Source organism: Gavia stellata, chromosome 2, assembly GCF_030936135.1.
Source record: "Gavia stellata isolate bGavSte3 chromosome 2, bGavSte3.hap2, whole genome shotgun sequence".
Lineage (NCBI taxonomy): Eukaryota > Metazoa > Chordata > Aves > Gaviiformes > Gaviidae > Gavia > Gavia stellata.
In genome coordinates this window covers 8,704,524-8,717,625 of record NC_082595.1, presented here as the reverse complement: position 1 = coordinate 8,717,625, position 13,102 = coordinate 8,704,524, and the positions used below count along the sequence as shown (strand labels likewise).

At 35.5% G+C, this 13,102-nt stretch overlaps 1 protein-coding gene across 1 annotated transcript in view; it reads right to left on the bottom strand.

Moving 5' to 3' along the window:
- The window catches only part of ESRRG (estrogen related receptor gamma), a 164,213-nt gene that overhangs the window by 51,323 nt on the left and 99,788 nt on the right, over positions 1–13,102 (bottom strand). The gene's annotated exons all lie outside the window — the stretch shown is intronic.

Here is a 13,102-nt window from a genome sequence, read left to right as displayed (position 1 = left end):
CAACCGATGGCTGCAACTATAATGCAGTGAATTGTATACAACAGTGCTCAATATTTTTTGCTCACCAGGAAAGTGGGTAGTGATCACCTGTATTTAATAGTAAAATTCCATTTGGTTTACTGCAGAAGACTATATTTCACTCCCTGAAACTCAAGAACAACATTTCTCGCAGTATGTTACTCATTATATTTATATATATATATAATATAGATATTATTATATAAATAATAAAGCTAATCAACCACGTACCCAAACAGGTCAGTGTATAATTATGAATGAAATCTTATATATGGTATTTACCTATTTCACCACCAAACTTGCAACCTATTTGTGGTCTAAGCTATCTTATAAAATTCATGGTGATTCCATCAACAAAACATGCTAATTTTTTGTTTGGTTTTAAAGTTATACTTAGAAATGCATGATATACAACAACACTTTAAAAATTGATAGTCAAAAGCTTTTCAGAGCTAATGATAACACAGTGTTCTCAGTCTTTGAATTGGGAGTTTAAGCTACACCTGAAGGAAATGACATCCAGGACAATACACTGCCATAAAAACAAATAGCAAAAGACCAAGGTTTGACAGTTGAATATTCAGAAATAGGCGGAGGATTAGAACAAGCCACATGCGATATTGGTGGGATTATGAAAAAGACTGCCCAGCATTTGAAGAAAAATAGATAGAAAATGATTTCTGCATAATTCAGATGCCATCCTTCTTTCTGCTTGGGAGCAGATTTCATAGTGATAAAAGATGGATAGCATCAGATAGAAGTATGTTTAATCAAAAAGTAATGGAACTGAAGCTTAAATTAAAATAATATAAATCTACCAAGATGAACAATTTTTTTACCTCCTTTGCATTTGCAGAGATACACATTCAAGCCATTCACACACTCAATGGAAGGAGATACAGATGAATGTCACAATAGCAAAATTATACATAGATCCAAGTACTCACCTATTATACATAGCTATACCTATAAATACAGCTACTTTCTTTTTTAAAAAGAAAAAATTACAATTCTAAGTAACTGGGGAGTAACAGTATTATACATATTAAAATTACTTAAACCTGTAATATAACTAATTCCAATTCTAATGTGATAACATTTTTTATAACATAATACCAACAGAATATAAATTAGAGGTTTATAAATCTTTCATTAAAACTGATACGGAGTATACCATCATTTTAGCTCCTAAGCTTTCCTTGCTCTTGGTACCATTACGAAGTAGCTATTTTTGAATCGGTTTCTGATAATCTAACGCACCCTCAGTGGTATTTTACTTCCCAAGAGTCTTCATAGTAAAGTACATACAATGCAAGACACCACTTAAGAAAGTATACCCATCTGATATTCCATAAAAACTTGTTGGAGTTTGGCAGGTAGCAAACTGAAATCCAGAGGTTCCTGTGTATATGCATGCATTTTCCCCTGTAACTCCTATAGCTGGTATGAGAGAATTCATTACATAAAGATATACTTATCTGCTCTCAAGACATTTAACAGCTGATGCTGCCTTTGTTAGAAAAACAAAGGGAAGAAAGAAAAACAATTTTGTCCACAAAGATCTTCATTTGGGGCAGGAGGGGCTTAACATCTTGATCACAGAGGTAATTGCTATAATTCAACACATACGCTGTACTCAGACTATTAAAGAGGTCATCGTGGCACCAAGCTAGCGTACAGGGAGAAGTTAAGTAGACCTCTGCTTTAACTCTGCTGTGCATGTGGCTTGCCAGAGTCTTCAGCAGCTCCGTTCACTCACCCTATCAGTCCTCAACCATAAAGTGAAAAGAAAGATATCCGCCCCGCCTATATAAACTCATGGCACATCTCTGAATGAATTGCACTGTACATATTAGCATTACAGTTTTTTAAGGTCAAAACATCCATTAATGTCACTGAACAAAGCTCCTCAAGACAAGCAAGTTGATTCTCCACATTCCCCAACACTGAGTTTCATTTTAAAATTCTTCAACAGAAAAACAAAACCAAAAGCCCTAATGAGAAAAACAGGGATGACCACAGGGCGTCTTATTTTGATACAAATAGAAAGAATAGGCCTGCTACCAGTTATGATACGATTTCAACAGTCAAGTGCAATACGTTCACTTTACACCTTAGGACATGTACAACTCAAGAGCTCATCTGTTCAGGACTGATGGGCAGTCACACATTTTGACATAATTTACCAAGCTCAGAAGATAAGGATTAGACAAGAACTGTAATATATGGAGAGATGGCAACTATGTAAATAAATACAATGCCTACTTTTTTAAAAGGCGGCAATTGCATACATACTAATACAACATAAGAATTTCTCCAGCTGGCCTTAAGCCAAAAAAACAAAGGCCTCATAGTTACTACACAAGCTTCTACAAAAAAGGTTCACCTCCTGGTTCCTCACACAATCTTTCCATGACCTTCTATCAAATGCTTACCAACACACAACAAAACGATGTTGGGCACTTACTCTAAAGTCAAAGTGTCCACATAGTCGTACACGGAAATAACTGAAGACCAGAGCTGATGTACAAAATGAGCTACCCACCAGGTACTTCAATCTAAACAAACTTAACATAGGCAAACCTGAACTCCTCATTTTTTCTGTATTTCCTCATCTGTTCCTCCCTCACCAACAAACGCAAATTATTATTCCTGTTCTGTACTCCTTTTCTCACACTGCCTTGAAGCCCTCGTGTGGGACAGGTACCCACTGTGACTGGCGCTATATAGTATAAAAGATCACCCTTACCCCTGTATATCACTCTTTTTGCAATTCAGGTCCTCGGTATGATAACCATATTTCACAGTGTCATCCATTTTTTCCATACAGATCCACAGCATATTCAAAGTATACTATTTATTCCCTTATAATCTACCTCTCTTCCTATTTTCCATCCCCTCCTTCTTACCTCAGCTACAAGTCTCCAGTGTTCATTTGTCCACTTGTCCCACAAACACTCCTGTCCTTTCCGTGGAGCTCTATACCCACAGGAAATCCTCAGGCTAACTTGGAAGGCATTTGCACAATCCTTCAAATCAAGACCTACCAATACTAGGACGGCCTATGAGAAATTGCTTACTACCTATAATTGGGGAAGCTTTTTATTTTGGAAAAAATAAATCTAATTCACTTAAATATGCACTAATGTCTGAATAAATCAAAACTCCCTCCCTTCCTTCCATCCAGTACATCCACAAAGAACAGGTTTGAGATTGGAATCCAACCCGCAATTTTGGCTTCCTACAGAAATTTCAAACTCTGCTCCCTTTCCATCCCCCCTACATGAGAGATTTATGGCAAGCAGACACAGTCTACACTGACGCCATTCTGGCAAGCTCCACCTCTACCACAGCACTCTATATATACTAAATATATTCCTATCTCAATTTTTGCGATATGTAACTGGGTTAACGATCGTTTTTCTACAGATGTCTGTAAGACAACCAGCATTGTCTTAAATTTTACAGTAAGATCAGTAAGAATGGGTACCCACATAACTGCATCTTGCCAGGCTTTAGAGGAACATCAGTAGCAGAGGCAAAAAACCAGATTAACAGCAAAACTGGAAAGGGCAAAAGGAATTTTCATGGCAGGTTCTGGTGCGGTTCTCCTTTGGAACAACATCTTGATAGAGTGTTCCAGTTCACTTGAACTTATTTGTAAGATTGCTGGGTAAGTTTGTGTGAGTATTATAAACTCTGTGTTTTGCATTATTCACGCAGAATGGGAAAACCAGTTCATTTTTCCACCATGGACACAGACAGAATGTACTTAGAGATAAGAATGCATGGTCATCTAGTAACTCTTTAGACAATTTAGTAATCTCTGTAGTTTGGGATTAGAAAACTGTGAGACCAGTGCATTAATCCTACAGTCTGAAAAATTTGTAGTGGAAAAAATACTTCCACTTTAAACCACAAAAGAGCTCTCTCAATACAGTAGAAACATTCAGGAAGTAACACAGCATGAAGAAGAAGGATAATATGAGCTATCTTTTCATCTTGATCTGCATATTTGTTTTATGTGCCGAATTGTAAGGATACCAGAGAGCTTCTGAAATCAGTTCACAAAGAATTTGGATAGTACCATGTGCAGGTAAAAACTCGGCTAGAGATGTAAAATACGTGTCCATTAGGCAGGTAATATTTTGAAAACAGAGCCCTAAGTCATCAAAGAAGAGAAAAGCTATGACTCACATTAAAGCTTTCCTGATCTACAGCTGAATTAACAATTAGCAGGGGAAGGCTTTAGTGTTTTGTCTTCTGATCGCTATCTGCACTATTAAATACACTATTTAGTGTAGCATAGGAAGTCTAAAAATCATCCTCCTACTTTATATTCAGTCAGTACCAAAAAGTATTTGTTAATATACGATAAAATTGGCTGTTGTCAAGAGGTGCCTGTAAAACAATTCCATTCAGGAACCTGCCCCTTACAAGGGACTGAAAGACAAAGCAGTGTTTATTACTTTAATATCCAATTTGCTCTGTGACTATAAGTTGCTTAATTTATCTGTTCCTCTGACAAAGATTTGGAACAAACAGTTTATTATTATCAAAAAAAAAAAAGTAGTATTGGGCCAATTAAAATAATTAGTGAATTTTTTAAGGTTGAAAAATCAAAAGGGAAAAATATTGCTTTTGTAAAACAAGTGTTTCAAACTAATGTTTCATTTCAGATTTTGCTCATGTCTAATAATTAAAAATGGCAACCAAATGTAAGTAACATTTTCGAAAATCCATTTTTTTCCTGGGAGGAGGGGATGAGAAGGCTGGATTTTGGCAAAAGAACTGAAAAAAAAATTCTCTTTGGTTAAAGCCCAGAGGGTGGGGGTTTTTTTCAGTTTGACAAAAGAACTGATAAATATGTTACTTACACAGCTCAGTACTCAACCTCTCTTGAAAGGAACATTAACTTTGCATGAACTAATCATCTACATACTGAATTTTTGTGCACTGTCATTTATGCATTAGAACATAAAAGTACATGCATAAAATCCACTTAGTTTTCTCATGCAAATGAGATTTTGTGTAAATAAATTCTATTATTTCTTAGCACAAGTGATTTCCATTGCAGAATGGTCCATAAACAAAGATGTTCACATGAAGAAAACATGGCATAAAATGTTTAAGAGTACTACTGTTGCTTTACATTTTTTAATGGTTCCATATGAAGCTAAGTATCCTAATCTGTGACACTCACAAATACAAATTAGGTCACATGCAACAGGTGACAAGTTTTAATTGAATGTCTTCTGTCTGCAATTCTGACAAAAGGTGAATGGAAATAAATGAGTCTGGCAAGACAGCCCTGAGCCTTACAATACCCAATATCTCATTATTTTTAAACAGCTATCTATAAACTGATGCTGACAAGCCTTGAACCTTTTATTTCTGTTCAAGAAGAGGTGAATGTGCAGAAAGGAAGAAAAAAAAAAGAAAAACAGGACAGCTACTCTGTTGCATTAAACATGCAATACCCATTATTAGCTCTCAAATATCACAAAAGGATACCTTTTACACTTCACATAAGAACTTACAAAAAATCTGTTTCTTTTCCAGAAGAGATACACCCTATGCACTCAGTTCCTACTGTCTAAATTTGATCTTTTCTGAGTGTTATCCTACCAGAACTTCATTAGAATTATGCTAGAGTCACGCTGATTATAAAGGGACTGATATTACGTCACTAAATACAAGCTACAAAACTTCCACTTCTTTTCCTTCACTTTTCCGAAATGAGGAAGAGCCTATGTTGCAGCAAAATGTGCATATTTGTAAACCGTGAAGGAAAAGCAATACAGAACTAAGACTGTGAACATATAAAGCCCTGATGTTTCCGAAATGAAACAGTGACCATCACATAATACTTCTCTCTACATCACCTGGATTACTAAAATACTAATAACTAGGAAGCAATGTAAAATAATGCAAAAGCTTTTATGAATAACACAGAAAATAACGTTGCTAATTGCACCATTAAATTTCATGTCAATGTGCTTATCTATCATAACCATGCTATATAATAGTATACGCCTTATTTTTTTAATTATGCATACAACGTCCTGGGACAAGGTATAAGAATAAATAAAGGCAATCTATCACTACCTAAATACCACAGTTCTTACCTTAATTTATTTAAATATAGCTACACAAGATGCTCTCTTGTTTCAGAGTTCAAATTACAACCAATTTAATGAAGTGGAGCTTGCTGGGCTGTAAAGTCATTACCGCATCAATACACTTGTAACCATTACTTTAAGGTGACAAGCGCAGACTGGGAAAGTCAGCTTGGCTGATGATCCAAGGAGAGGGCATGGAACACCAGGAGACAGAAAGGTCAAAAAGTAAGTCTGAGCAAGGCCATACCAATGCCTGAAGGTCAAAAGCAGGCCTTTATTCTAGATCACATCACCAATGCTTATAAAGAATTCAAGAGCTATGCTAGTGACAACTCTAATAGAAAAGAAGTCTAACTGAGGTTCTGGACCATTTGCTGGCGACTCTCAAGAGAGATGGGAAGATCGAAATGAAATGTGTTATAATAATCAGACTGTGAAGTGCCAGTAGCATGAATCAAGATCTCAATACCCATTTCAGATACAATAATGTGCAGTTTTACAATATTTCAGTTAGTGACTTGGATGATGTGGGAATTCTGGAATTAATCTGAGATCCAGAAGTCACGGGGACGTTCTTAATAGTGTGAGTTGAAACACTTATATAAAATCATATCAGTCCTACTGGGACCAAGAAATAGCTTGCTTAGAATCAGGATTTCTATCTAGAGGAAGTGATTTCATTTTGCTGGAACAGAACCAGAGAAAACAAAAGGATCGCTCTTGTAATACTAGAACTTTAAAACAGATGGACAACTCATTGAAATATTAAAAATTCTTTACCCTAACAAACATGTTCTCTAAGTTTGGGTTTTATTCTTTTCTGTTTTATTATCCTCGTCTCTTTTTTTTTTTTTCGTTGGGACAAAATCTTTCTCATCTTCCTCAAGGAGCAGCCAGTCTGTGCTGAACTGTACTAGAGTAAGACAAGCAAAATTTAGTTTCCAAATTGCACTCATATGGCAAAGCAAGAGAGATTTACCTTTTCAGTTAAGGTGGCTTTATAGTGCCAATTGAGTCTAAATTGGCCTTAGTGCAAAAATATGTGTTCTCACAGAATTTTTGACTTCTCCAAGGCTATTCATGGAAACACCATTTTGACATTGCCTCTTCTCTTAGCACACCTGTAACAATACTATCTCTCTCTGCAATCTTTCTCATATTTATGCATTGAGTAATTATGAACTACACTTTTGTTGGTGAAGCACTATGCAATTCTTCCCTGCTTTATTTATTCTTTTAAAGAGTAAGATAATGATTTGTGGAACCTCATCAATTTCACACTTCATCCTTCAAGCTTCCTCAAAAGGTACGGCAGAATACTGAACTTCTTCCCTCTTTCTTCTGCATGCTGTTTTATGGCACCGCAAAATCTAGACGAGGTGGCACAATGGGAAAACAGCCCAAGCAGCTTACATCACATCTCCACCTCTGGTTGGGGCTAACACATTTTCAGGAGCATTGTATTTTATCATGATTTATAGTCTAAGTGTACTTTATCAATTTTACCTATACAAAAGACTGCATTGGAAACCAGAATACCTAAAGTAATTTAATGAGTGCATGCCAGCCTGATGCTAAAAAAAATGGGCTACTTTTAAACCTAAGCATCAACTTCATATGAAAATGTGGGCTTGGAAAATGTGATAGATAGTCTTCCATCCTAGCTTTACTTTTGCAGCCAAAATAGGAGCATTTTGCCTTTTGTATTGTTATTTTGCTTGCAAATTTTTTTCAGGATTAGATAGGAGTTACACAACAAGGTTTCATTTGGGGTCTCAAAGTACTCTTGCAGTACAATTACAGGCTAATTCTAACTTCAAGATAAAAGATCTTATATTACTAGTTTCAGGTGTCTTTGGCAAATGACTTGGCTTTTCTGTACTTTGCTCTTCCTGGCCACATACTCTAACTTTCTGTTCCTTAAAATTCTACCTGTTACAAGAGTAAAGTTCAATAGTGGCTTATATGAGTTCATAGTACAGAGGGCCACATGTTATGACTGTGAGGAATTTGAAATTCCTGGTTCCTACTCCCCTTCTGACTTCTCTGAGCAGTTGCTTATTTTAAAAAAGGGAGTCTTTATCTTCTACTTAGGTAGGAAAAAAACAGTGATCTATATTAATATGTTCAGACTGGAAGGTACTGACATGCCACATCACAGCATCTTCCTGCGCAGTGCTGCTCCTGCCTGAAAATCTCAGAGTTAATGACAAAGAATAAATTTAAGTTTTTTTGTTTCACTATTTGCAGTGGGTTAAAGTGATGATTGTTCAACAGCAAAACTAAAACTTCAAAATTAAGTGGCTAGATGGGCATCAAATCAAGACATAGCATAGTAAAATAAAGAAAATAATGTAAAATGTCAATGTGGTGGAATTGCTTCCTATTAGTGTTACCTTGTAGCATTGTGTTGAAAGGTGGAAACAAGGAAGGGAGATACGTTCTCTGCCTACATTATGGTTTTTGGAGGTGGCAGGTGAAAACATTCCAATTTGTGCAGCTTAATGAACACTGGGAAAAAAGCACTCAGAAAGAAAGCAGTTGTCTCTTCCTCAAAAAAAAGTTGGGTAGTAGTGTATCTAATGATGAGTATAAAGGTAGAGTCTGTAAAAAACCGTAATCATTTACTCACAAAACTGTATTCAGTAATCAACAGAAAACCAAATTAATTAGATAAACCCTTTACAAATGGTATTCTATAATTTCTGGTCATGACAGTAACAGCTTCAGGAAGTCCTGCAAGAGCATTAGTACAGAATATTTTCGTCTAAAATGTGCTACAATTAACCTGAAACTTTCTTCTGTCCCAACCACTCCCTGGTATTAAGGAATGTAACTGATGTGTCCTTACTAGTAATTTCAAGTGTTTACTCAGAGGCTAAAGACAGCAAACTAATTTTTAGTTCAGAATTAAAAATCTGTCTGCAAAGTTTCTGAAAGCAGAGGGAAATAAGGGTGTATAGTGTGTTTCTAAAAGAATGGTGCTTTATCATAGTTCCTCATTGTGCAAATGTATTTGTGTCTGCACATACATTCTTACATATATGAGAAGTGTTCAAAGTCACAGACTAAACCAGTGCATAAAATCAAAATGTTGTAACATTAAATCCCCAGTGCATGTTTGATTAAAAAACCACCTGATTTTCAACTTGGGAGTGATTCACTCATAATGGCCTTGCCAGGAGGGGATTTTATAAATGGCCTTTGCCGAGGCTCAAAATCCCATCCATAGAACTCTTCTCAAGAAATTTCATACAAAGTATCAGAGTGTACAAACATTTGCCCCAACATTTTCTAGAGCACTGAGAATACTGCAGATGTCAGTAGAAGATCTGGTTGAAAGGATGCCGTCAACTCAATTAAAGCCTTTACATTTTTAAATAGATATTTGTATATTTGCATAAAATTACTGAAACAAATGTTTTAAAAATGCACTTTTCCTTTGTCTTTATATAACCTTTCCCCTGTTATTCCATGAATACCAGTATCAAAGAATTGTGCACACATGAGACTCATACAGGAGAATCTGGCTTTACCAGCTAAACCCTGAAAAGAACACCAGATTAAATTTTTCCAGTTCCTATAACAAGTGTGGATATTCTGTGTTTTGCCTTGGTAAAGCAATGGAAAAGAAAGTGAAACACAAGGAGGTAATGGGTGTAGGCAAAGTTCTGTGGACATAAATGAGAAAATCTAAGTAACTCTTCATTTTGAATTTCAAGTATTCTCCTGAACATATTTAACACTTCATTCATGCCCAGAGTGCAACTGATTTATACGTTAGCTCATATATCCTGCTGACATCCTGCCTAGCACGCTAGAGTGACGGGTTATCCTGGTTGTGGCCTCTGCAACTCATCTGGAGGTAATACTTCAGCAATTAATGGAAAGTTTATTAGTGATACCGCTTTATTGATACTACTGCTAGAAGCTTTCTGTACAAAAGCATAATGGTTAGCCTGCATATTGACTATTCTTTTGTAGTTAGCAATAGGAGTGGATTAGAGTTAATGCAGAAAATCCCAGTTGAAAAACATAACTATAATGTGCTCGGTGTTCTCCAGCCTTTTTGACTGTCCATAATGTTATGCACAATAAATACTACAAGGTAAATTGATTTAACTTTAATAAAAGACAATAAATTTTGAAACAATTAGACAATATACTCTGATTATAAAATGCACCTGCTCTAAAACAGAAAAAAGTGACAGTTTTCTTCGAATCTCATAGGTAATGTTGGGCCTTTGGAAAATGGGTTAATAAATCCTAGTTTTCTAAACCAGGCAGACTGATATACTGCAAACTTCCCCCATTACAGTTACAGTAGATGTCTATCAAATTGCTTATGAGAACAAATTTATGGAAAATATCCAAGAGTAATGCTTTGTTCTTATTAAAATACATGAATATGTATGTAATTTTAGCCAGACTAAATGAACAAAACAAAACAAAAAGAAAGAGAAAAAAGGTCAACAATTGTTGTCATGAGAATTATTCTTTTCCACAAGAAACAACTCCTCCCTGTTAAAAATGCCTTTATTTAAAAGATGTTTGTCTGAGGAGAATCTTTTTGTTTAAATTGTAATGGCAACTGCAATGAAGAAAAAACATGCAAAGTGTACAAGGGTATCTTAATACAAGTAATTGGGCGACATAATTACATAAACATTATTTAAAAGAGGAAATAAAGCATAAAATTTCCTCATCCCCAGGAATTATTTTCATCTAGAACTTTAACAGATGCAGAATTTTAAAAAAGTAATTTAGTTTTAAGTCAATAATTCCTGGCAAGCACAGTCTATCTAAATTGGCACATGCTTACCCTTCTGAATGCAGATCTCAATGGGAATATTCACCGCATGCAATGCTAAACACACACATATTTTATTTTTCTAGAGGCCATAAAAAGAATATTTACTAAACAGGAGACCAAGGTCTTCTCACTCAATGCATTGCTAATCTAGCATAATTCTACTGAAGTCTGTACGCTCTCCAGAGTTAACTTCTAAGGGCAGGAAGAGCAATTTACTTCCACAGATTTTTTATTTTTTCCGCCCTGTTCCTTCTAAAATTTTCTGCTTTCTCTCCTATTTCTCTCTCAAAGTTCTCTTCCCCCCATTAAAACACTGGATTCATTCTTTCTTTCTTTTTTCTTTTAAACATGTAACTATACATTTCTACCTGGATTTCATTCCTATGGATTGTGACATCCAGTTTAAAAGACATGAAGGCTAAAACAAGAGTAGAATTTACTGGGCAAAAAGATGACAGGTTATGTACAAAATAACCTAATTAAACAAACTCACAAACAGAAACCTAGAGACATACTTCAGGATATTTATAACTAGCACCCACAAAACAAACAAATGTGTATAATCCTCTCACAAGGATAGTTTTTGAGCAACTTAACCACGAAGCATACATACAAGTCAATCCAAAATTGTGTTTGTGACATCCACTGCAACATTCAGGTCTCTTCTCATCATCATACTTCTAGTATAATGATGAGAAGAGACTTAACATACTAGCTCACCATAAAATTCAGTAATAATTTAATTGTATTTCATCTTCATCAGAAACCCAAAATTTCACGCAGAAAGAGCCTTGAACATATTATGAAACACCTTTTCCAATGTTTTCTTCCGTGAAACATGTAGTGCCTTTCACCTATTACTAGTATATGTTCCTTCTGCCATATTTGAACAGGGGATTCTTTCAGTTATTCTTTTTTTTGTCCTTTGCTTTTGATTGAAACATTAATAATTTTGAATTATTAAGTATACTGTTCTTTTGCCTTCAGAAGCAATCATTTCAACAGACGTTTTCCTAACATTGTTTTGCAAGTCTAAATTCACTTTCTGGGTTTTTTTTATACTCCTCCTGTCTACATAGTCAAAGTATACAGGCTAGTTCACGTAAGATTTATTTTACTTGAAACATTTATATACGTTTGCTATGATATAAAAGACATTAAAATTCTTAGGTCAAGAGAGGACAATCACAACAATTCATGCAAAGTGGAAATAAACCACATGTGAAATATTTACTTAACACTATTGCCAAGAGTATCAGAAATGCTCTTAGCATAATCATAATTTAGTTTTAAGGCTTCTTCAGTTCCTTTGAAAGTCAGCTTAAGAAACTATATATCTAAAGGAATGATACATAGAATTTGGTTTTATTACTAATCCATTCTTCTTGATCTAACCAAAGAAAGCACAAAAGAAACAGATGCACATATAAGTCCTAACTTCTTAACTGAATACAAAGGGCAGTTAAATTGTTCTTTAACATGGATGAGTTCCCTGGGTCCTCTGAGTTCCCCACGAAAAAAAGTAATTGCTGTCACCTCTGTGATCAGGAAAACAGACGTAGGCTTAAAGGAAAAGACGACATGATCCACAATGTGCTGCAGTGAGTACACTTCTCTTTCTCCAGCAGGAACTTTCGAGAGAATGATCACCAAAGGCTGCATGTGCTTTGCCCAGCACAGTGTAACCCGAACAAATTACACTGCATTGCTTAATAATTAATAAAAGCTAAGAGTCAAAATTGTGCACTTATTCTTTTACCCTGCCTTACATAGGTAATCCTTCAATACAAATACAGGAAACTGAACACAAAGAAGTAAAGGTCTTGAGAGCTGTTGGCAAATAAAGTCTTTGTGCAGTTCAGTTTTCAGCATTTAGATTTTGCCAGTCCCTGCACCTCCAGATTACTCCCACAAAATCCAAAATTGCACCTAGGACTGTCCTTTAAGCAAAACAAGCCCATTTCTTCCTCTTCCTCTTTTCCCTCTCTTTGACCTTACAACTTTCTCTTTGGATCAGAACCTCCCTCTGCAATGTGCTTTGTTTGTTCCAGAAGGTATTTTGATCCCGAGGTCAAATTTGCATCCATTTTTAGATGTTCAAGGTTTTTTTCTACTAATTTTAATCTGGACCAGATATATTCAGAAGAAT